Source organism: Bufo gargarizans, chromosome 4 (genome assembly GCF_014858855.1).
Source record: "Bufo gargarizans isolate SCDJY-AF-19 chromosome 4, ASM1485885v1, whole genome shotgun sequence".
In the NCBI taxonomy this organism is placed as follows: Eukaryota; Metazoa; Chordata; class Amphibia; order Anura; family Bufonidae; genus Bufo; species Bufo gargarizans.
Genome location: NC_058083.1, coordinates 335,721,302 through 335,747,825, shown reverse-complemented (window position 1 = coordinate 335,747,825; position 26,524 = coordinate 335,721,302). Strand labels below are relative to the sequence as shown.

The 26,524-nt window shown below is 48.9% G+C and overlaps 1 protein-coding gene across 3 annotated transcripts in view; it reads right to left on the bottom strand.

The window, feature by feature from the left end:
* HIVEP2 (HIVEP zinc finger 2) overlaps positions 1 to 25,262 on the bottom strand; it is a 257,470-nt gene extending 232,208 nt beyond the window's left edge. The window contains exons 1-2 of one of the 3 annotated variants that reach the window (XM_044291697.1): positions 24,434 to 24,600; positions 23,154 to 23,231 (exon numbers count right to left, since the gene is read on the bottom strand). The gene's annotated coding sequence lies outside the window, so the exon portion shown is untranslated. Of the gene's footprint in view, positions 1 to 23,153; positions 23,232 to 24,433; positions 24,601 to 24,812 lie in introns of those variants that run through there. The other 2 variants (XM_044291698.1, XM_044291696.1) reach the window with 2 other exon arrangements.
* Between the last annotated feature and the right edge of the window lie 1,262 nt (positions 25,263 to 26,524).

The following is a 26,524-nucleotide window of genomic DNA, read 5'->3' as shown; positions in this document are numbered from 1 at the left end:
CCATTCACACGTCCGTATGTGTTTTGCGGATCCGCAAAACACGAACACCGGCAATGTGCGTTCCACATTTTGCGGACCGCACATCACCGGCACTACCAGAGAAAATGCCTTTTCTTGTCCCCAATTGCAGACAAGAATAGGACATATTCTATTTTTTGCGGAACGGAAGTGCGGATTTGGAAGTGCTGATGCCAACAGCACATTCCGGCCCTATTGAAAATTAATGGGTGCGCACGTGTTCCGCAAAATTGCAGAACGGATGCGGACCTATTTTTACGTACGTGTGAATGGACCCTAATTGTGGTGCATTTCCATCGTAGATTTTTTTGAGGTAGAAATTTATACCATAAATATCTCAATTGGTTTAAAATAAATAAATAAGAAGAATCTCATTCACAAAAAAGGCTCCTTTCAGATGCATGGGACACATTTTTGCCAGAAATCTATGTGAGAAAGTACACTTAATGGGTTATTACGGTAACGCAAAGTTGGTCGAGCATGCTCTGTCAGTGTGCAACTAAGGCTACTTTCACACTTTTGTTCAGAGCGGATCCGTCTGAGACGGATCCGCTCATATAATGCAGATGGTGGATCCGTTCAGAACGGATCCGTCTGCATTATATTGTAAAAAAAATTGTAAGTGTGAAAGTAGCCTGAACGGATCCGTCCAGACTTTACATTGAAAGTCAATGGGGGACGGATCCGCTTGAAGATTGAGCCATATTGTGTCATCTTCAAACGGATCCGTCCCCATTGACTTACATTGTAAGTCTGGACGGATCCACTTGCCTCCGCACGCCAGACTGATGCAGACTGATGCATTCTGAGCGGATCCGCGTGCACTCAGAATGCATTAGGGCTGGACGGATGCGTTCGGGGCCGCTTGTGAGCCCCTTCAAAAGGAGCTCACAAGCGGACACCCGAACGCTAGTGTGAAAGTAGCCTAAGGGGGTCATTTACCTGTGCTCTACCAAGCTCCGCAAATTGCGACTTTTACCCACTCATGCCAGGTCTAAATAAAAGTGGGCGTGGCATGGAATGGGAGGTGCTGGCAGGCCCGTCTCATTTACCATGCCTGGTTTAGGCATAGAAAATGTAAGGAAGCTGGGTCACATTTAAGAGCGGCGGTGGATACGTGGAAGTTATGTAAAGGCCAGTGTCTCTATATAACTCCGGCAGATCCACCTCCAGCTATAGGGGTTATTAAATGACCCCCTAAATCCCCGTTAGTCAGAACTCAGTAAACATGCTGTGTCATACGCAGAGACTTTTACAAAACCAATTGTTTGTTTATGACAAAGCAACACTTAATATAGATGTGCACAAAGACATGAAAACTATTTAGAATAAATAAAATGTGACTTTCTCGTTTTAAAATGGGCGAGATTGGCAGATTTACATTTTTGTTAAAAAGCCCTAGAACTGTGTAAAATAATAAAATAAGTCAGGGTCACCTTACAATCCGCCCCACACACACACTACCCAGACCTTAGCCCGTCCCTGCTTTTAGCAAATGACTGGTCAGACAAATTTAAATCTGAAGGACAGACCCTCCTATCAAAGTAATTTTTATGAGACCACTCATTTTTAATCAGTGTCTCCTCACAGTACCAACTTGAGGGGCAGGGAGGTGGGTGATTAGGAACAGAGCTGGAAGGACGGATCTGTCACGTGTCTGCAGAGCCCCCTTTCTTATGCTTGCTGCAGTGAGTTGTTCACTGTGCATGGCATTTAGAAATTACCACTGTTCAGGTGCTGCCTCGGAGACTCATGGTATTGTAGAGGGACCACGACTGGGAAGTGCAGGAGTGAAGCAGAGGACCAGCTTGCTGCTACATCCAATGTACAGAGTTCACTGACAATTGTCGGCTGCTGATCAGCGAGTTCTACTGTGTGCAATGGATCTTCACTATGGTGTGTGCATGTGTGTCATGGATCTTCACTATGGTGTGTGCATGTGTGTCATGGATCTTCACTATGGTGTGTGCATGTGTGTCATGGATCTTCACTATGGTGTGTGCATGTGTGTCATGGATCTTCACTATGGTGTGTGCATGTGTGTTATGGATCTTCACTATGGTGTGTGCATGTGTGTCATGGATCTTCACTATGGTGTGTGAATGTGTGTTATGGCTCTTCACTATGGTGTGTGCATGTGTGTCATGGATCTTCACTATGGTGTGTGCATGTGTGTTATGGATCTTCACTATGGTGTGTGCATGTGTGCAATGGATCTTCACTATGGTGTGTGCATGTGTGTCAAGGATCTTCACTATGGTGTGTGAATGTGTGTTATGGATCTTCACTATGGTGTGTGCATGTGTGTCATGGATCTTCACTATGGTGTGTGCATGTGTGTTATGGATCTTCACTATGGTGTGTGCATGTGTGCAATGGATCTTCACTATGGTGTGTGCATGTGTGTCATGGATCTTCACTATGGTGTGTGAATGTGTGTTATGGATCTTCACTATGGTGTGTGCATGTGTGTCATGGATCTTCACTATGGTGTGTGAATGTGTGTTATGGATCTTCACTATGGTGTGTGCATGTGTGTCATGGATCTTCACTATGGTGTGTGAATGTGTGTTATGGATCTTCACTATGGTGTGTGCATGTGTGTCATGGATCTTCACTAGGGTGTGTGCATGTGTGTGAAGGATCGTCACATTGGAGGGTGTGCCGTGGGCGCACATCTGTGTCAGTGGAGCCAGGGAACCTGCAGGAGCTGAGAAAGCTGCAGGGATCATGAAAGTTGCGGGGCTGAGAGCTGGGGGAGAGAACAGGGATCAAGGAGGCTGCAGGGCTGAGAGCTGGGGAGAGCACAGGGATCAAGGAGGCTGCAGGGCTGAGAGCTGGGGAGAGCACAGGGATCAAGGAGGCTGCAGGGCTGAGAGCTGGGGAGAGCACAGGGATCAAGGAGGCTGCAGGGCTGAGAGCTGGGGAGAGCACAGGGATCAAGGAGGCTGCAGGGCTGAGAGCTGGGGGAGAGAACAGGGATCAAGGAGGCTGCAGGGCTGAGAGCTGGGGAGAGAACAGGGATCAAGGAGGCTGCAGGGCTGAGAGCTGGGGAGAGAACAGGGATCAAGGAGGCTGCAGGGCTGAGAGCTGGGGAGAGCACAGGGATCAAGGAGGCTGCAGGGCTGAGAGCTGGGGAGAGCACAGGGATCAAGGAGGCTGCAGGGCTGAGAGCTGGGGAGAGAACAGGGATCAAGGAGGCTGCAGGGCTGAGAGCTGGGGAGAGCACAGGGATCAAGGAGGCTGCAGGGCTGAGAGCTGGGGAGAGAACAGGGATCAAGGAGGCTGCAGGGCTGAGAGCTGGGGAGAGCACAGGGATCAAGGAGGCTGCAGGGCTGAGAGCTGGGGAGAGCACAGGGATCAAGGAGGCTGCAGGGCTGAGAGCTGGGGAGAGCACAGGGATCAAGGAGGCTGCAGGGCTGAGAGCTGGGGAGAACACAGGGATCAAGGAGGCTGCAGGGCTGAGAGCTGGGGAGAGAACAGGGATCAAGGAGGCTGCAGGGCTGAGAGCTGGGGAGAGCACAGGGATCAAGGAGGCTGCAGGGCTGAGAGCTGGGGAGAGAACAGGGATCAAGGAGGCTGCAGGGCTGAGAGCTGGGGAGAGCACAGGGATCAAGGAGGCTGCAGGGCTGAGAGCTGGGGAGAGCACAGGGATCAAGGAGGCTGCAGGGCTGAGAGCTGGGGAGAGCACAGGGATCAAGGAGGCTGCAGGGCTGAGAGCTGGGGAGAACACAGGGATCAAGGAGGCTGCAGGGCTGAGAGCTGGGGAGAGCACAGGGATCAAGGAGGCTGCAGGGCTGAGAGCTGGGGAGAGCACAGGGATCAAGGAGGCTGCAGGGCTGAGAGCTGGGGAGAGAACAGGGATCAAGGAGGCTGCAGGGCTGAGAGCTGGGGAGAGCACAGGGATCAAGGAGGCTGCAGGGCTGAGAGCTGGGGAGAGAACAGGGATCAAGGAGGCTGCAGGGCTGAGAGCTGGGGAGAGCACAGGGATCAAGGAGGCTGCAGGGCTGAGAGCTGGGGAGAGCACAGGGATCAAGGAGGCTGCAGGGCTGAGAGCTGGGGAGAGCACAGGGATCAAGGAGGCTGCAGGGCTGAGAGCTGGGGAGAACACAGGGATCAAGGAGGCTGCAGGGCTGAGAGCTGGGGAGAGAACAGGGATCAAGGAGGCTGCAGGGCTGAGAGCTGGGGAGAGCACAGGGATCAAGGAGGCTGCAGGGCTGAGAGCTGGGGAGAGAACAGGGATCAAGGAGGCTGCAGGGCTGAGAGCTGGGGAGAGCACAGGGATCAAGGAGGCTGCAGGGCTGAGAGCTGGGGAGAGCACAGGGATCAAGGAGGCTGCAGGGCTGAGAGCTGGGGAGAGCACAGGGATCAAGGAGGCTGCAGGGCTGAGAGCTGGGGAGAGCACAGGGATCAAGGAGGCTGCAGGGCTGAGAGCTGGGGAGAGAACAGGGATCAAGGAGGCTGCAGGGCTGAGAGCTGGGGAGAGAACAGGGATCAAGGAGGCTGCAGGGGTGAAAGCGCAAGGATCGAGGAGCTGAGAAAGCTACAGGGATCAAGGAAGCTACTGGGGTAAAAGCTAAGGGAGAGAGCAGGGATCAAGGAGGCTGTGAAGGTGAGAGCAGATGGAGAGAGCAGCGATCAAGGAGGCTGCAGGGGTGAGAGTGAAGGGATCAAGGAGGCTGTGGAGATGAGAGCAGGGATGAAGGAAGCTGCAGGAGTGAGACGGACTTTATATATTTTTTATTTTTTTGCAAAGTATCGATTTTGTATCATGTATTGGGATACTTTACTTGGTATCGAAGTTGAAATTCTAGTATCGCGATAAACCTATTACCATCACCGCTCTTGCTCTTCTCTCACCCAGCGACTGGTAATTAACTCTCAGTATATTTTACTTTCCAAAGTTTAAAATGTTGAAAAGAAAAAGTTCTGCAATAACTTAATGTGCTAAACAGGAGAGTGTAATAGATTGCAGTTCCTGTAAAACTTGCTAAGCTGGAAGAGATTTGTTATCAGGCCTTCTCACTTTTTCCCCTCTTTTGACAGGCTGAGCTTCACGCGCTGATGTCAGCAGGCACAAATTCGAAGAAAGGTGCGTAAAATAATCCAAGGTGTGCTACAGCAGTAGGCATCTATCAGCCTCATGTGCAACTGAGTGTATTTCGAGGTGTAAATTGGCTCAGCCTTCAGCTAACATAAAGCTGGCATCAGCATAGTAACACAGAATGTAAAAAAAAAACTAGATAAATAGAATAATAAACCTTCTAGAATGTCGATGTGCATTGCCACAACGTGATGAAAAAAGAGAGACATTGTAGGAAATAATGATGTTTAGGCAACAGTTATGCTCATAATTATCATACACAAAGGCATCCCACAGTAAGGATCAAAATAGCCCCCTTTCCTTTAAGGTGCTGAATACTGCCCCTTCCATTAAGGCACTGAATACTGCCCCTTCCATTATGGTGCTGAATACTGCCCCTTCCGTTAAGGTGCTGAATACTGCCCCTTCCGTTAAGGTGCTGAATACTGCCCCTTCCATTAAGGCACTGAATACTGCCCCTTCCGTTAAGGTGCTGAATACTACCCCTTCCGTTAAGGTGCTGAATACTGCCCCTTCCGTTAAGGTGCTGAATACTGCGCCTTCCGTTAAGGTGCTGAATACTGCCCCTTCCATTAAGGTGCTTAATACTGCGCCTTCCATTAAGGTGCTGAATACTGCCCCTTCCGTTAAGGTGCTGAATACTGCCCCTTCCGTTAAGGTGCTGAATACTGCCCCTTCCGTTAAGGTGCTGAATACTGCCCCTTCCGTTAAGGTGCTGAATACTGCCCCTTCCGTTAAGATGCTGAATACTGCCCCTTCCGTTATGGTGCTGAATACTGCCCCTTCCGTTAAGGTGCTGAATACTGCCCCTTCCGTTAAGGTGCTGAATACTGCCCCTTCCGTTAAGGTGCTGAATACTGCCCCTTCCGTTAAGGTGCTGAATACTGCCCCTTCCGTTAAGGTGCTGAATACTGCCCCTTCCGTTAAGGTGCTTAATACTGCGCCTTCCGTTAAGGTGCTGAATACTGCCCCTTCCGTTAAGGTGCTGAATACTGCCCCTTCCATTAAGGTGCTTAATACTGCGCCTTCCATTAAGGTGCTGAATACTGCCCCTTCCATTAGGGTGCTGAATACTGCCCCTTCCATTAGGGTGCTGAATACTGCCCCTTCCATTAGGGTGCTGAATACTGCCCCTTCCATTAGGGTGCTGAATACTGCCCCTTCCATTAATGTGCTGAATACTGCCCCTTCCATTAATGTGCTGAATACTGCCCCTTCCATTAATGTGCTGAATACTGCCCCTTCCATTAGGGTGCTGAATACTGCCCCTTCCATTAATGTGCTGAATACTGCCCCTTCCATTAATGTGCTGAATACTGCCCCTTCCATTAATGTGCTGAATACTGCCCCTTCCATTAATGTGCTGAATACTGCCCCTTCCATTAATGTGCTGAATACTGCCCTTCCATTAATGTGCTGAATACTGCCCCTTCCATTAATGTGCTGAATACTGCCCCTTCCATTAATGTGCTGAATACTGCCCCTTCCATTAATGTGCTGAATACTGCCCCTTCCATTAAGGTGCTGAATACTGCCCCTTCCATTATTGTGCTGAATACTGCCCTTTCCATTAGGGTGCTGAATACTGCCCCTTCCATTAGGGTGCTGAATACTGCCCCTTCCATTAGGGTGCTGAATACTGCCCCTTCCATTAAGGTGCTGAATACTGCCCCTTCCATTAAGGTGCTGAATACTGCTCCTTCCATTAAGGTGCTGAATACTGCCCCTTCCATTAAGGTGCTGAATACTGCCCCTTCCATTAAGGTGCTGAATACTGCCCCTTCCATTAGGGTGCTGAATACTGCCCCTTCCATTAGGGTGCTGAATACTGCCCCTTCCGTTAAGGTGCTGAATACTGGCCCTCCCGTTAAGGTGCTGAATACTGCGCCTTCCATTAGGGTGCTGAATACTGCCCCTTCCATTAGGGTGCTGAATACTGCCCCTTCCATTAAGGTGCTGAATACTGCCCCTTCCATTAGGGTGCTGAATACTGCCCCTTCCATTAATGTTCTGAATACTGCCCCTTCCATTAATGTGCTGAATACTGCCCTTTCCATTAGGGTGCTGAATACTGCCCCTTCCATTAGGGTGCTGAATACTGCCCCTTCCATTAGGGTGCTGAATACTGCCCCTTCCATTAAGGTGCTGAATACTGCCCCTTCCATTAAGGTGCTGAATACTGCTCCTTCCATTAAGGTGCTGAATACTGCCCCTTCTATTAAAGTGCTGAATACTGCCCCTTCCATTAAGGTGCTGAATACTGCCCCTTCCATTAGGGTGCTGAATACTGCCCCTTCCATTAGGGTGCTGAATACTGCCCCTTCCGTTAAGGTGCTGAATACTGGCCCTCCCGTTAAGGTGCTGAATACTGCGCCTTCCATTAGGGTGCTGAATACTGCCCCTTCCATTAGGGTGCTGAATACTGCCCCTTCCATTAAGGTGCTGAATACTGCCCCTTCCATTAGGGTGCTGAATACTGCCCCTTCCATTAGGGTGCTGAATACTGCCCCTTCCATTAAGGTGCTGAATACTGCCCCTTCCATTAGGGTGCTGAATACTGCCCCTTCCATTAGGGTGCTGAATACTGCCCCTTCCATTAAGGTGCTGAATACTGCCCCTTCCGTTAAGGTGCTGAATACTGCCCCTTCCGTTAAGGTGCTGAATACTGCCCCTTCCGTTAAGGTGCTGAATACTGCGCCTTCCGTTAAGGTGCTTAATACTGCGCCTTCCATTAAGGTGCTGAATACTGCCCCTTCCGTTAAGGTGCTGAATACTGCCCCTTCCGTTAAGGTGCTGAATACTGCCCCTTCCGTTAAGGTGCTGAATACTGCCCCTTCCGTTAAGGTGCTGAATACTGCCCCTTCCGTTAAGGTGCTGAATACTGCCCCTTCCGTTAAGGTGCTGAATACTGCCCCTTCCGTTAAGGTGCTGAATACTGCCCCTTCCGTTAAGGTGCTGAATACTGCGCCTTCCGTTAAGGTGCTGAATACTGCCCCTTCCATTAAGGTGCTTAATACTGCGCCTTCCATTAAGGTGCTGAATACTGCCCCTTCCATTAGGGTGCTGAATACTGCCCCTTCCATTAGGGTGCTGAATACTGCCCCTTCCATTAGGGTGCTGAATACTGCCCCTTCCATTAGGGTGCTGAATACTGCCCCTTCCATTAATGTGCTGAATACTGCCCCTTCCATTAATGTGCTGAATACTGCCCCTTCCATTAATGTGCTGAATACTGCCCCTTCCATTAATGTGCTGAATACTGCCCCTTCCATTTATGTGCTGAATACTGCCCTTTCCATTAGGGTGCTGAATACTGCCCCTTCCATTAGGGTGCTGAATACTGCCCCTTCCATTAGGGTGCTGAATACTGCCCCTTCCATTAAGGTGCTGAATACTGCCCCTTCCATTAAGGTGCTGAATACTGCTCCTTCCATTAAGGTGCTGAATACTGCCCCTTCCATTAAAGTGCTGAATACTGCCCCTTCCATTAAGGTGCTGAATACTGCCCCTTCCATTAGGGTGCTGAATACTGCCCCTTCCATTAGGGTGCTGAATACTGCCCCTTCCGTTAAGGTGCTGAATACTGGCCCTCCCGTTAAGGTGCTGAATACTGCGCCTTCCATTAGGGTGCTGAATACTGCCCCTTCCATTAGGGTGCTGAATACTGCCCCTTCCATTAAGGTGCTGAATACTGCCCCTTCCATTAGGGTGCTGAATACTGCCCCTTCCATTAGGGTGCTGAATACTGCCCCTTCCATTAAGGTGCTGAATACTGCCCCTTCTATTAGGGTGCTGAATACTGCCCCTTCCATTAGGGTGCTGAATACTGCCCCTTCCATTAAGGTGCTGAATACTGCCCCTTCCGTTAAGGTGCTGAATACTGCCCCTCCCGTTAAGGTGCTGAATACTGCGCCTTCCATTAGGGTGCTGAATACTGCCCCTTCCATTAGGGTGCTGAATACTGACCCTTCCATTAAGGTGCTGAATACTGCCCCTTCCATTAAGGTGCTGAATACTGCCCCTTCCATTAGGGTGCTGAATACTGCCCCTTCCATTAAGGTGCTGAATACTGCCCCTTCCATTAAGGTGCTGAATACTGCCCCTTCTATTAAAGTGCTGAATACTGCCCCTTCCATTAAGGTGCTGAATACTGCCCCTTCCATTAAGGTGCTGAATACTGCCCCTTCCATTAAGGTGCTGAATACTGCCCCTTCCGTTAAGGTGCTGAATACTGCGCCTTCCATTAAAGGGGTTCTGCACTTTCAATTAACTGATGATCTATCCTCTGGATAGATCATCAGCTTCTGATCGGCGGGGGTCCAACACCCGGGACCCCCGCCGATCAGCTGTTTGAGAAGACAGCGGCGCTCCAGCAGCACAGCGGCCTTCTCACTGTTTACCGCCAGGCCGCCCGCCCACTGACGTCACGACTCGTATCAACTAGAGTGAGCGCGGCTAAGCTCCATTCAAGTGAACAGAGCTTAGCCGCGCCCACTCTAGTTGATACAAGTCGTGACGTCAGTGGGGGGACGGCCTGGCGGTAAACAGTGAGAAGGCCGCGGCGCTGCTGGAGCGCCGCTGCCTTCTCAAACAGCTGATCGGCGGGGGTCCCGGGTGTTGGACCCCCGCCGATCAGAAGCTGATGATCTATCCAGAGGATAGATCATCAGTTAATTGAAAGTGCAGAACCCCTTTAAACGGATTCTGTCACCTCCCCTAAGCCAAAAAACGATTTTAAAGGAGCCATGAAGCACAGCTTACCTGGATTAGGCTGTGCTCTTTTATCTTGAAATCCGTCCAGCAGTTACTGCAAAAAACGACTTTGATTGATAAGGAAATGTGTCCTGAAGGTGCCCAGAGGGGCGTTTTTTTCTTCTTAGAGAGCCCAGTACCGCCCCTCTTTCAGTGCCCAGCCCGCCTTCCTTGTACTGTCTAACCGCCGCCCCCAGCCTGCCACAGCCTCTCCTCCCCCTCCCTCACGCCGAACGAACTCTCGCACAGGCGCAGTACCCACTGAGGGCTGCGCCTGTGCGATCAGCAGGAGACTGAGGGCTGCAGCTTCATCTTCGTCACTGGGCATGCGCCGAGCCCAGTGACGTCCGATGCTCGCTCTTCCCTGCTGACTGAGGGAAGAGCGAGCATCGGACGTCACTGGGCTCGGCGCATGCCCAGTGATGAAGATGAAGCTGCTGCCCTCAGTCTCCTGCTGATCGCACAGGCGCAGCCCTCAGTGGGTACTGCGCCTGTGCGAGAGTTCGTTCGGCGTGAGGGAGGGGGAGGAGAGGGAGGAGAGGCTGTGGCAGGCTGGAGGCGGCGGTTAGACAGTACAAGGAAGGCGGGCTGGGCACTGAAAGAGGGGCGGTACTGGGCTCACTAAGAACAAAACGCCCCTCTGGGCACCTTCAGGACACATTTCCTTATCAATCAAAGTCGTTTTTTGCAGTAACTGCTGGACGGATTTCAAGATAAAAGAGCACAGCCTAATCCAGGTAAGCTGTGCTTCATGGCTGCTTTAAAATCGTCTTTTGGCTTAGGGGAGGTGACAGAATCCCTTTAAAGGCATTTATTATGTAGAGAAAGTTAATACAAGACAATTACTAATGTATTTTGATCGGCCATATTGCCTCCTTTGCTGACTATTTTCATTTTTCCATCACATTATACAATGTTAATTTCCATAGTTACGACCACCCTGCAGCGGTGGCCATGCTTCCATACTATAGGAAAAAGTGCCGGTCTCCCTGGTGGACAAGATTGAGGGAGTATGCATAGTCCAGCACTTTTTCCTATAATGTGCAATCAGGACCACAACTTATGGATTGCAGGGTGGTCTGTAACCATGGAAACGAGCAGTGTATAATGTGATGGAAGAATTAATCCAGCCAGCAATGGAAGCAATATGGACAATCACAATACATTTGTAAGTAGGGCTGCAGCTAACGATTATTTGAATAATCGATTAGTTGCCGATTAATTTCTACGATTAATCGATTAATCGGGAAAAACGACAAAATTACAAAACAGAGGTTTATATGATCTTACTTGAAAAATTATGTTCAAAGGCCATATTAAAACAAATTGTGGACGACACTTATGGGGGATCTGTGGACGACACTTATGGGGGATCTGTGGACGACACTTATGGGGGATCTGTGGACGACACTTATGGGGGATCTGTGGACGACACTATTATGGGGGATCTGTGGACGACACTTATGGGGGATCTGTGGACGACACTTATGGGGGATCTGTGGACGACACTTATGGGGGATCTGTGGACGACATTTATGGGGGGATCTGTGGACGACATTTATGGGGGGATCTGTGGACGACACTTATGGGGGGATCTGTGGACGACACTTATGGGGGGATCTGTGGACGACACTTATGGGGGGGGATCTGTGGACGACACTTATGGGGGGGGATCTGTGGACGACACTTATGGGGGGGGATCTGTGGACGACACTTATGGGGGGATCTGTGGACGACACTTATGGGGGGGATCTGTGGACGACACTTATGGGGGGATCTGTGGACGACACTTATGGGGGATCTGTGGACGACACTTATGGGGGATCTGTGGACGACACTTATGGGGGATCTGTGGACGACACTTATGGGGGGATCTGTGGACGACACTTATGGGGGGATCTGTGGACGACACTTATGGGGGGATCTGTGGACGGCGTTTATGGGGGATCTGTGGACGACACTATTATGGGGGATCTGTGGACGGCGTTTATGGGGGATCTGTGGACGGCGTTTATGGGGGATCTGTGGACGGCGTTTATGGGGGATCTGTGGACGGCGTTTATGGGGGATCTGTGGACGGCGTTTATGGGGGATCTGTGGACGACACTTATGGGGGATCTGTGGACGACACTATTATGGGGGATCTGTGGACGGCGTAGTTATGGAGAGGGGGATATGTGCACTGTTATGGGCATAACAGTGCACAGATCCCTTTCCTCATAACAGTGCACAGACCCCCCTTCCCATAGCAGTGCCATACACAGACCCCCCCTCCTCCCCATAGCAGTGCTATACACAGATCCTCCCCCCTCCCCATAGCAGTGCTATACACAGACCCCCCTTCCCCCTAACAGCCCCGGCGCTTGCATCTTTATTTTACCTTTTTACAATGACGCTCCCGCTCCTGTAACAGCCAGGCAGAGCGGACGGCGGCGTAACGTCACTCAATCACGTGACGCGCCTGCTCCGCCCACTTCATGAATGAAGGAGGCGGAGCAGGCGCGTCACGTGATTGAGTGACGTTACGCCGCCGTCCGCTCTGCCTGGCTGTTACAGGAGCGGGAGCGTCATTGTAAAAAGGTAAAATAAAGATGCAGCGCCCGCCCGCCCGCCCGCCCGAATAGCAACGAATCGGCGATTATTCGATAACTGGATTCGTCGACAACGAATCCAGTTATCGAATATAATCGATTACATCGATTAATCGTTGCAGCCCTATTTGTAAGTGTCTTGTATTAACGTTCTCCACATGATAAATGCCATTTGCTGAAGTGAGACAAACCCTTTAAGGTGTTGAATACTGCCCTTTCCTTTAGGCCGAATGCACACGGCCGTGTTTGCGGCCGAGAGCGGGCCGTGAAAACCCTGCCTGGATTCCTGCTGACTGCTGGAGCGCACGGCGTCATGGGTTGCTATGACGCCGTGCGCTTCATGCAGCCGCTCCTGTACAGTAATGCACTATACTAGTGTATTACTGTCCAGCAGCGGCTGCATGAAGCGCACGGCGTCATAGCAACCCATGACGCCGTGCGCTCCAGCAGTCAGCAGGAATCCAGGCAGGGTTTTCACGGCCCGCACTCGGCCGCGGAACACAGCCGTGTGCATTCGGCCTTAGTGTGCTGGAAGCTTATTTGCCCACCTCCCCTTTCCATGCCCCTTGTATCCATCCTGCTCCTCTTTCCAATAACTATGAAGATAGTCCTTTACAGCTTTTCAACCTTGACTGGGCCCTCACAGCATACTGTATGTGCAGGTTGTATCCATGGTACAACAGACCTTGATGTCACAAAATGTAGACAGGAAGATGAAATCTGAGCATAGACACAGGCTGGCTGTCCACTGAACCTGTTTGACAATCTCAACCCTTTACCATCTAACAGGTAAAGGGAGAACAGCAGCTCCCAGACACACTTGTGTTGCTGTCAGATGCTTATTTCCTACATTGCTAGCTCTAAGCTGAGGGTTTGCCAGGTTCTTGTACCTTATTTTCACTCATAAGGACAGAAATGGCATATGGATGAGATGAAGTGAAGAATCCTGCACTATTCTATCCCATAAAATAACGGAAGCCTGACAAATCCATTATATAAGTCGACTGAAAAAATAAGGCTACTTTCACACTAGCGGTAAAGTTTTTCGGTATTGAGTTCCGTCATAGGGGCTCAATACCGGAAAAAATAAAAACGCATCAGTTTTATCTCAATGCATTCTGAATGGAGAGCAATCCGTTCAGTATGCATCAGGAAGTCTTCAGTTCAGTCCCTTTTACAGTATTTGGCCTGAGAAAATACCGCAACATGCTGCGGGTATTTTCACCAGCCAAGATTCTGGAACACTTGCCGGAATGCTGGATCAGGCATTCATTTCCATTGAAATGCATTAATGCTGGATCCGGTACCAAGTGTTCCGGAAAAACGGATCAGGTTTCCCTGTCTGCGCATGCGCAGACCTTTAAATCTGTGAGAAAAACAAATACTGTATCCGTTTTTCCGAATTACACCGGAGAGACGGATCCGGTATTGCAATGCATTTGTCAGACGGATCCGCATCCGGATCCGGAAACAAATGACATCCGTCTGCATACGGATTTCTGTATCCAGCAGGCAGTTCTGGCAATGGAACTGCCTGCTGGATTCTTTTAACGCTAATGTGAAAGTACCCTAAAGGCTATGTACACCTTTGGAGTAATTTTTTTTTATGATTGCATTTTACTTATTTAAATGATGGATCCAAACAGTGACCATCAGTGGCGTAACTAGAGCTGACTGGATCCCTCGGTCCCCTAATGCAGACAAAAATTTAATTAAATACTCAGCTCTCGTCTGCTCCTGCAGGCGCTTCCCCTCTTCGTACAGCACTGCCTCTAGGCACGCATTACACTTGACTGATGTCGCATAGCATCAGGTGATAGCGTGCGCCTACGCACATTATGTCCTGTCCAGATGCTGTGCGCTGCCAGAACTTAGTAAAGGTCAGGTGTCCGGAGAAGAAGGACAGGCAGCAGTGAGTAGTTGCAGCGCAAGGACATACTCACCGCTCCTCCTCCTGGGCCGCTTACTAAATCTGGGTCCCTGGCAGCCGCTTCCATGGTAGGTACGCCCCTGACCGTCATGTATGTCGTGCTGTTCTTGCCATCAAGCATGACCGAATGCACAGATGTGACCATAGCCTAAATCTCCACAATGTCAGACAGCACCTTGCTCTTCTGATTTATTACTACCTTCTCTCACAATGTCGTCATTCATTTCTCTGTATGAACCATACTTATAAGGTAGCTGAAGGTAGATTTTTTCTTACTAACTCAGAGGCTGACAGCAGAAATGTAAGATGTGTGCATGATCACTACAGTTACACAAGTAAACCCGAGTGCAAAACAATGAGGTCACCATTTTCCAGGAAATCAGTCAAGTCCCAGCAAAGCAGAAGGCCGAGGGCCTTTAGAGATTGTCACCGTTTATCATGAACCACGTCACAAGAGCCATGCTATAAAGCCAGCAACAGGTTTATCTTGTTGTGTTACTGTACAAACCTCGAAGAAGGGACGCCAATGACTGAAAATACATTGGCGTCTGAGAAAAGACCCCATGTCCCAAATCTCCACTCTGCTTGTAGTTCACCTTTTGAACTATTTGTTTTGTGTATTCCGGCTTTAACTTGAGCAAATGCCTTGAGGCTGCTCAGCAAGTCAGGGGAGCTGGGGAGATACTCAGGCATCACTACATGCGTCAGACAAGGACATTCCACTTCATAAAAAATATGTATAGTCTCACAAAGCCCGGGGACAGAAAGAAAACGCCAAATTCTTTTCATTTTCACTAGTCTGTGTCGTATGTTTATCACAAACAGAACAGGAACCTGAGCACCACTAAAAACAAACCGCGACTGTACAGAACACACCTGGCCGGGCCATTACACCTTCATACTGTCGTATTGTACCTCATAACAAGGTCACAAGGGAGGCCATTTACTAACAAATACATTGTCACAAAGTGACATGAGTCACAAAATTGAGGATCCACTCAAACAACAAACAGCAGCCGTAAGGAGAACTGTTTCCTCTTAAAGGGCTTCTGTCACCCCACAACAGTAATTTTTTTTTTTTGGGCTAGTTACATTCCTTATAGCGCGATATATGAGAATTTAATGTTGTCACTTACTTTCATTCGGCCGTTTCTTAAGAAAACAAAGTTTTATAATATGCAAATCCGGTCTCTACCAGCAAGTAGTCTCCTCATCTCAGAGCGTACTGACAGGGCCGGCCGGAGGAGGAGATCGCGGCTGGCCCTGTCAATCAACACGACGAGGGGGGCGGTTTTTTGCGGTGGCTACCTGCAAGTAGACGCCCTACTTGCTGGTAGAGACCTGCTTTGCATATTATAAAACTCTGTTTTCTTAAGAAACGGCCGAATGAAAGTAAGTGACAACATTATATTCTCATATATCGCACTATAAGGAATGTAACTAGCCCAAAAAAAAAAAAGACTTTAGTGGGGTGACAGAAGCCCTTTAAAGGGGTTGTCCCACCAGGAAAACGCCTTTCCTAAGTGATGAAATCCCCGGCAATGAACTGTCAATACAGGGTAAGAGCTCATGAACACTTGCGTTGCCATTTTTGTCGTCCGTAAATTGATACTGCCCATTTTGTGGAACGGACCATCATGGCCTCTGTAGAGGTGTCCTATCCTTGTGCGCAAAACAGACAAGAATAGGACATGTTCTATTTTTTGTGGGCCCGCGGAATGGCCAAACGGACATTTTTTGCGGCCTCACTGAAGTGAATGGATCTGCAAAAAATGCAGATCGGATGCAGACAAAAACCACGCTCGTGAGCATGAGCCCAAGAGCTGCACTTCTCTTGAGAGGCCACCACAAGAGAAATGCAGTATCATAGAAGTGAGGGAATCAGATGGAATTCCGAACAAAATTGATTTGCTCATCTCTATAATGGTGCATTTTTCTTGGGGTGTCCTTTGCAAGACAAAAGTGCTGCGGTGTATACACGATCTGCTGCCGGCAAACAACGAGTCTGGGGACGAGTGATGGCATCAGCGATCACTCCTGCATGTAAATGCACTGGTCTCCTCCTCTAGTGATCAGATTTTGTTGGGAAGGAACGCTTCCTTCCCGACAAAGTGCTTGTACATCGTTCCATGTAAAGGGACCTTATGAAAATGGGTTCTCCTGATGGGACAACCCCTTTAAGAGGAAACAGTTGTCCTTACTTCTGTGGTTTGTTCCTCTGAACCCCTGTATGTGGATCCTGTTGTCACAGGAACTGACCCTACTGCTCAAGAGACTGCCCCTTGATTGAAAAGGGTCAGACATCTTACCTGGTCCTGTCAATCTCACGCCTGTGCCATTGCTCCAAGTAGTAGCGCAAGCACACAGGCTCTACTGCTGCTACCTGAACTGCGCAGATGCTGACTGTGCATGCACCACTACACTTCTAGGAGTACCCAGATGTAAGAAGCGCATGCACAGTCGACATCTGCACGGCTCAGGTAGCAGCAGCACTGGCGCTTAGCTTACCTGCTCCAGCCTATATTATAGTCGCTTATTATGTTCAGGTAGACAACTAAACACACCTCAGATGAATAACCATGTGTCACCTAGGCTAAAGGGGCAGCCCTGCCAGTCCTTACCATGATTCATCACTTGGCATTACAAACAAATAATTTAGTAGGTTCCTCTGACAATCTGAATGATGAATCAGAGCTGAACTCCGGCACATATAGTGATAGCATGTTATATCAATCTTTGGCACACAGGTCAACTAAGCTGGCCACAGTCTGCCATTAATTAGTCATCTTCTTTAGTGCAGATACCTGATAACTAGAGATGAGTGAATTTCATATTTTGAAATTCGTTCACGCTTTGTTTACTGGTAAAAGGTGAATTGCGCTATGAATTCTGTTACCACGGACCATAATGCAATTCTGTGATGGAATGCCTAACGGAATGCCTTTAGAGGCATTTCGTTATTCATTCCGTCATAATAGAAGTCTATAGGCTGCAAAACGGATTTGTTACGTTTCCGTAAGGCCTCATACACACAGCCGTTGCCCGGCCCTGGCCGTATTGCAGCCCACAAACAGCGTGTCCACAATATGCGGGCACTGGCCATGTGCTCCCAGCATCACGGATGCTTCCGTGGCGTTTCTGTCCCTGCCTCCGCACTGCAAAAAAAATTTGAATATGTTACATTTTTGGGCGGTACGGACGAATCACGGACCCATTTAAGTTGAATGGGTCTCGATCCGTCCAGGCCACCACATGGATGTTTCCCATGCATTGGTGACCGCAAATTGCGGTCCCCAATGCACGAAGAGGCCGCATAACGGCCGTGTACATGAGGGGAGTCCTCTCCTGCATAATGGAAACGGGACAGATCCGTTCTGCAGCCCATAGACTTCTATTATGACAGAATGAAGGCATTCCATTATGCATTCCGTCATAGAATTGCGTTATGGTCCGTGGTAACAGAATCCATAACGCAATTCACCTTTTAACAAATCTCTACTGATAACCAAAACTCTGATCCAATTTTCATCTATTTTTGCCCATTTAGTTGCCTGTAACCTGAGCTTTTTGACGTTTTTCCTTTTTCATCTCTACGCCATTAGGATTTGATTTAGGGCTCACGCACACAGCCGTAGTTTTGATCGGCATCCAATCTGTGTTTTGGGCGGATCAGATGCTGACCCATTCATCTGAATGAGGCCGCCAAAGATGCGGACAGCACACCTGTGTGCCATCTGCATCTATAAGTCTGTTCCGCGGCCCTGCAAAAAAAATAGAACATTTCTGCAGCAGTAAAAAAAAAAAAAAAAAAATGGCAGCATGCATTCGGCTAGTATCCATGTTTTAAGGTTAAGCAATTTGCAGATGGCTAAACACTTATGGCCATGTGCATGAGCCCTTAGTCCTTGCACATTTGTAGAAGATGTAGCTGGATAGCCAGCCATAGCTCTGATGGTCCATTAATGGCTACTGAAATTGTGCATAGTGATGATGCCACCACGGAGAAAATACATAAGGGGATCTATGCTCATTTCCGAAGTTTGGCTTATGTCATAGGGCGTCTTTTGCTGTGTTTCATTATGAATAGTGAACGGAAATAAGAATGGAAACGAATAATCTGCTTTCAATCACTTTTCCTCTTCTATTTCTTGTTATATTTAAAGTGAACCTTTATCAGAGAACAGCTGGCATCCCAGTGGGAACCATCAGCGTTAGGCTCTGGGCGCTGTGCATCTGACGTGCACATTTGTATGCCAAAAACTCGTATGCACGTAGGTACTATTACATTCCCATCAGTCCCTAAGGGATGAAAGTACACCACACTAGTGTCCTATTAAGGCTACTTTCACACTCGCAGTCGGTTCAGATCCATCATAAATCTGCACAGACGGATCCGTTCAGATAATACAACCGTCTGCATCCGTTCAGAACGGATCCGTTTGTATTATCTTTAACATAGCCAAGAACACCATTGAAAGTCAATGGGGGACTGATCCGTTTTCTATTGTGCCATATTGTGTCATAGAAAACGGATCCGTTTGGCTCAGTTTCGTCAGATGGACACCTAAACGCTGCAAGCAGAGTTTTGGTGTCCGCCTCCAGAGCGGAATGGAGACTGATCGGAGGCAAACTGATGCATTCTGAGAGGAGCCTTTTCCATTCAGAATGCATTAGGGCAAAACTGATCCGTTTTGGACCGCTTGTGAGAGCCCTGAACGGATCTCACAAACGGAAGCCAAAACACCAGTGTGAAAGTAGCCTTAATGCATAACTGACAGGTTTACATCTGAATGCAATTTCAATAAGGTCCTGGAGATCCACAATATAATGTACAAGAAATGTCAACGTACAAATTTTCATTTTCTTCTGTTTTGCACAAGTAAAGAGTAATCATTTGTTAAAGCACTGAAAGATTTCCCACAATAGCCCATGTAATCTCAATGGTTTTATTAGAAAGCAAATTATATTATTATCTATAATAGTAGACTTAAAGGGGTATTCCCAGCTCAGACAATGGGGGCATATCGCTAGGATATGCCCCCATTGTCTGATAGGTGCGGGTCCCACCGCTGGGACCCGCACCTATAACGAGAACGAAGCGGGGAGCGCTGTGGCTGGAGGACCCCAGATTTCCCAGGGTGCGTCCACCACCAAGCGCTGCTTCCATAGAAGTGAATGGGAGCGCACCATGCATGCACGGCCCATGCTCCCATTCATTTCCATGGGGCAGACAGCAATAGCCGAGCCAGCTCTTGGCTATTTTCGGCAGCCCCATAGAAATGAATGGAGGGCGGCTGCGCATGTGCCCTCCGTTCATTTCCCAGCTCCGTTCTCCTCCGTTCTAGGTGCGGGTGCTAGTGGTGGGAACCGCACCTATCAGACAAACGGGGCATATCTTAGCAATATGCCCCCATTGTCTGAGATGGGAAAACCCCTTTAAATTTCAAACCCCACGTTGCTATAACCAGTGAAAAGAATCATACTCATCTGCTGCCTGCCACTCCTTTCGGACTCCACGGCTCCCTTTATTGATTCTCCAGTCCCAGTCTGTAAACTTCCAGCTGCAGCTAATGACTGGTCTCAGAGGTTACGTGTTCTTATTCGGTGTCCAGTCGATGGCGGCAGCAGCGCATGAGAACCCATTAGGCCCCATGCACACGGCCGTTGTTCACGGCCGTGTGCGGGCCGTGGAACCGCGGCCTGGATCCCTTCCTGTGAGCTGGAGCGCACGGCGTCACTGGTTGCTATGACGCCGTGCGCTCCCTGCTGCCGCCGCAATACAGTACTACACTGGTATGATCTATACCAGTGTATTACTGTACTGTGCCGGCAGCAGGGGGCGCACGGCGTCATAGCAACCAGTGACGCCGTGCGCTCCAGCTCACAGGAAGGGATCCAGGCCGCGGTTCCACGGCCCGCACACGGCCGTGAACAACGGCCGTGTGCATGGGGCCTTAGTCTGGAAGTTTACACACAGGGACCAGAAAACCAGTGAAGGAAGCCAGGGAAACACAGAGCCATAACAGAGCAGAGGGGAGCAGGTGAGTATGCTTTTTTCCGCAGATGCAACAGCATGGAGTTTTAATTTAAAATAGTTTTTTTAAAAAGTTGACAACTCCTTTAAAAGGATTCTGTCAGCAGTTTGGACAATGCTAACCTGCTAACAGTGCTAGGTATGGGCTTGGAACAACAGAACAAACAGAACTGCAGACAGCACGTCACTGTAAAGCTCCAACTCTAGTGCTTTTGAAGAAGCAGAATCTGGCCGAAAACCTTCATATTCTCACTACTCCTGATAATAAAAGGTATGTTCGTACTGCTCTGTCCAGTCCCTACCTAGTGCTCTTAGCAGTTTAACATGGTCAAAACAGAGTCCCCTTATGGGTTTGCTGGGACTTTACTACTAAATATGTATTCTTAGGATAGGTCATCAATATCAGATCTGAGGAGGGGGTCCAACTCCCAGCCAATCAGCTGGCTGAAGAAGCGGTGCTATTCTCTATTCAGGAAGAGGCACAGTTCTGTCCATTGATTAGTAGCGGTGAAAGGTACTGCAGCTCTCTCCCATACAAGTGAATTTTATACATGCTGCAGTACTGTAAAGATACACCTGCCTGACCCGTAGATTACCACACAATAACGTTTTTATAACCCAATCAATGTAAGCACTTGTTCACATAGTACGTGGAATTTCTCCATAATGAATGGCCTTTAGGCCTGGATTCTTTATAGCGTGTTGGATTTTTATCATTTATACACATGCAGTATTTTGTGTGCATTAGTCCTAGCAGCATTTCCATGGCAGAAACCTGCTGGGCAGCTTTTATCCTTCTCTTCACACACATACGTGATGTCCATGCACTGTCCCAGATCAGCGAGTCATTCTGATTCATGCCTTATCATCACTACAGTTTGGGAGAAATAACAACCTGCAGATTATGTGGGAGGTTCCCTGAACAGCTTGTGGGTATTCCATGAAAAAGCCCAGTCTGTGCATGAAATGTATGTGCAGGTAGAGGATCCCCACTTCTATACTCCATTCCTGGTCTATCCCCAGGATAGACTATCCATATCGGATCTGAGGGGGTCGGACTCCCTAAACCCCAGCTGCTTCAGAGTAGTGCTGGATGACAGCTCCATCCACTGTTGGTTACCGCAGCGCCACTCTCACTGACGTGGATGGGAGCAGTACTGCAGTTACAAGCTCCATCCAGCTGATCAGCAGGGGTGCAGGGTGCTGAACCCCGCTTATCAGGTTTTTGATGACCCTGAAGACAGGCCATTATTATTAAAATCTAGAAATACCCCTTTAAGTTGTAGTAGTCAGCATGAGAACTGATTATTACCACTGGAAATGAAAGGCGATGAATAGAACTAGGAGCGATGAAATAAAACTTGGTACTGTATGATAACCTTATAGTCAGTGCACAGTGATGTCATCATGAGGTTAATTATAATGTAGGTGGATGGACTCTGTGCTGGAAACTATAAGAACAGATAACAGGTCAGAGCCATCAGATTCCAGCCGCACGCAAGTCAAACAGTGGGAATGAGCCGTCACCACCCCTGACATATCTGTTAATTCATAATCTGCATTGATACTGGAGCATCTTTTTACATGACTATGTTGTGCCATTCCTTTATTATTCCTACTAGATGTTTATGTATAAAGGTCCAAGTGGGTGCAAGCAGTTGGTAGCATGTGTCCCTGCACTGTCTGACACCATTCAATCATGCATTAATAAACTTCTAGTAGGAATAAGCCAGGAACGTGCAACATAGAATTATATTTAAAAAATAATAATAAAAAAATACAAATATTTTTTTATTGCGTGGGGAATGCAAGTAGTTGCTGTCAGTTCACAACCGCAAGAGATGTCAATGTGACGGCGCAACATTTAAGATTCCAGTCATTGATGACAAGGTATAGGCGACAGCAACCTATTGGGACCCTGTGCCACGGTCATGCCGATTTGCACCAATATATACAGCCTCAGACGTCACGTCAACATCTAACCTCCACGCAATCCAACCATATATTTACATTCAATTTCAAAGTCGTACATCAAAAAACGTGTTGTCACTTTTTAGTCAAACACATTCCCCTTACCATGTGTCACCTCCCAGCTGTAACTGACCTATATGTGGCTTATAAAGTGCCAACGCTCCATATACATTGTTGTACCGCCATCTACAAGCAATAACAGCACCCTACCATGATTTCCAGCAGGCACACAAAGGGTGGGAAAAGCAGGAAAGGATCTGGGATTTTCCACTCAAGGATCCCCCAAGCAAGCGGGGATAGTACAGCTCTCTTGACATAGGAAATCCCATGGGACAATGTACATTGGATTAATGCACAGTTTCCCAGGCTGCCACCAGAGACGCCAGCACGCCCGCCTATCTACAATGGATCCCTGCTATTACTATGCAGCTCTCATTAGAAATATCCAGACAGAAAGCGAGCTTATTCCTCTCCCTGCAGGGCAATGAGAAAGAAGGAAGGAGAGGGAGAACATCTGGTTTGATGGCAGGCAGAGCCCCTTGTTAACCCCCTTCCTGTGACTATTACACGTCATGGAACATTCCCGGAACGGGCCAACGTTCCACCCACTCCTGAGAACACACAGACAGATCTGTGCCTGAGAATGGATGATGTGCTGCATGCACCTACTATACAGACTATCCGGTATTCTAAGCAAGCTACTGCCCCCTGTTATCAGCCATGTCGGCCAAAATGCCACCATCGTCAACTTACTTCTGACATCCAGACCTTTCTCATTGAGACTTGCTGCTCCTTTAAGAGTCAATGTAGACATGGGGTTAAAGTTTCTTCCTAGACAGAGAGACAGCAGGGCATGAATATTTCAGCAGCCTGCGGTATACAAAGTAGTAAGAGCGGGCACCGTGTCACACACATGACCATATGGTCCTAGGCATTCCTGACAAATAGTGTGCCATCTACATGACCACACAACACACCAAAGAGATCTCTGCCTATAGCTATCATACATATAGATGGCATACAGTGCACACACCATGGCAGAGCTGGGCATGGACCGAGTTTAGAAAAGTGCCATTTTCCTTCCTGTAGCCAGAGATGGGCAGGAATCCTTAAATAGACTGAGCCCATGCCGTTGCTGATCTTTGCCCCCTCTCTCTCCCGGCTGCTGTCATTAGGAGCCATACAAATTCCTGTGGATATTACGCAAACCTCTTCCTAATCTGCATACGTTCCCAGCCTGGGTATTCCCCACATTTCCCAACTGATCAGAAGCCCCCCTCTATAGGCACTGGGCCCTCGTCGGGGGTGGGGGCTTTCACCCTGTATACATCGCCAATCTTTCTGCTAGGATTATTATTTTTCTTCCATTTATGACAGGTCCCTGATACTGTCACCAGACTGCAATGCACAGCGGGGGAGGGGATGCCAGTATCACCCACACCATCCATAAGTGCTGAGGTGAGTACCAGGATAGGAGCCTAGGATTAATTACAATGAGGGCCTCAATAAAGCAGGCAGATGTAAAACTGGGTCATCATCAGCATGTGCCCTCCTGGGTGCCAGTCTTCATTTTCAGATCAGGTGACCATGGCTTAACGCCATCATTATTCCATACCCAGAAGCCATCATAATACTAATGGTGAGGAGGAGGATAATGGAGATAAGTACTACCTACCTGCTCTCCCTGGTGCCCTCTGCCCATTGGCACTGGGTAAACAATGACAGGGGGGCTTTCCTGCCATCCCAAATCTCTAGCAGGGGGATCACCCAGTACATAGAAGGGGCTGTAGAAACAATAAAAGCTATCACAGTGCCATCCTGATTATTGCCAAGGCAACCAGCAGCAGAGGGACATGGTGCCCAGCTAGATGCCACCCATGACAACAACGTCACATCAGCTGGAGCGATGACAGGTACCTGGCACGGCTCCTGCCATAACAGCGGGGGGTCAGGACCCTGCAGGATGCCAGGCAGGATGGTAGGTGTAACACAGACCTTCTGACATGCAAATGGAGGCGGCTGCAGTGACTCACCGGATCTGAGGCGCTCACCCTCCGCGATCAATCCGCAGACAGAAAGAATCATGCCAGTGTTCCTGGGCACCAGACTATAATCCTGGGTAGAAGAAAGTAGTGGCTGCTCGCCCCCCTGCCGGGCAGAGGCTGGCTGCTTCCTGTGCACGCCGGTTGTCAGTGTGATCTATGTGGGCATGATGTGTGTGTGCTGATCAGGGGCAGGCAGACGGAGGGTAAGGCAGAGTTCACCGGAGGAGGAGGGGGTAAGGGGGCGGAGAGGTGGTGTTTTCAGGGGGGATCCCTGGTGCAGGAGGTGCGGTACCGCAGTTACATGCAGCCTACATCTACCCTAATCCCATCAGCTGTGTCCTAGACCTGGCACACACAACGGCAGTACCTGTTAGAGCTAGGAAGGGGCAGGTGCAGGAAGCAGAGGCAGGCATGAGAGAATGGAGCCTCCTGCGGTGTCCTTGGGATGGCAGCAGGTAGTCCCCTCACTTTGCTGGAGCCGCTCTGTGCATGGACTGGTGCCCGGCGTGTGAGCCTCCTGTGCTGTGCAGACACTCGGGGTTATTCCTGGCACCGCTTCCCAGAACACAACTTACAAGGAGGAAGAGAGGAGAGGAGAGCGCTCAGCCAGTGACGTCATCGGATCCCCCAGCGCGTCCCAGGGAGAGGAGGAACCAAGCGCAGCGCACATACTGTAGCAACACTGCCCGTGTCCGCGGAATACCGGGTCACACACTTACCTTCAAGAGGAGGAGAACACATCATTGCTACAAACTGTGTGACTTAAAGGGGATTTCCTCCAAATGGCCTCGATGGGACCACCAGTACCCACCTGCAACTCCGGTCAGTGCCCATATCCATAGTGCTCTAGGGCATACTCCCGGCGTTTTGGACGGTCAAAGAGGGACACTTATGTGTCATCCTTTCCTGCATATCTATGCACTTCAATCATTTTCTCTTTACACAATAATGCAAAAATTATCTATTTTATAGAAATATATAAAATCCCAATTCCATCCGATAATAAAATAATATACAAGGCTGGCTCTAATATACAGATAGTACCAGGCAAACACTTTGTGAATGTAATAATGCAAATCTATACCTCAGATCAAATAGAGGGACATTTAAGGAGCAAAGACGGACAGAAGGACTTGGGTTATAAATAGGGACTGTCCCTTCAGAAGAGGGACACTTGGGAGGTCTGCCCTTGTCGACTCCATCTGTCCCATGGAATGGAGCAGAAGCACTGGGACCCACCATTATGGGTAGGTGGGAAAACCTCTTCTAGAATATGGCTAAGGGGTGCTTGCCCACTGCGGAAAATCCACAATGTAAGGCCTCATACACACAAACGTATTTTCTTTCCGTGTCCGTTCCGTTTATTTTGCGGACCGTATGCGGAACCATTCATTTCAATGGCTCCTCAAAAAAAACGCAAGGTACTCCGTGTGCATTCCGTTTCGGTATGTCCGTTCTGCAAAGGACAAGGATAGGACTGTTCTATTAGGGGCCAGCTGTTCCGTTCCGCAAAATACGGAATGCGCACAGACATCATTCGTATTTTTTGCAGATCCGTTTTTTTTTTTGCGGACCACAAAATACATACGGTCGTGTGCATGAGGCCTAAGGGTGTACCCATGTGGCACGGTCGTGATTCGATTGGGTTGCGGATGTGCTGTGGTCAAGAATCGCGCAGCTGCCTTTCATTTAACTAATGAGGACCGCACTGTTTAGTCCTTCTTCGTTGTTAGGACCGTGCGGTATTGAAGTTGTCACGCAACTGCTGTAATTACACTGCACCGCCACAACGGTGTAGACGGCTTGCATGCTGCCACTCTATTCATTCTCTATAGTAGCACTAGGGGACAAAAACTTGGTACATACAACCCCTTTAAATGGCTTTAGTCACTGATCTCTAGGAAGGCCTGGCATCTATGCTGCCCTAGAGTGTTGCTGGGCAGAAATACTGGCATCCACGTAAGCAGATGGACTGTTTTTTATTAATTTGAATAAATAAGTGGTGTTATTAAGGGGTTAAATAACTTTGGACCACTGATGTCACTCACTGACGTTTGGGTAGGAATAGTGGCTTAAAGG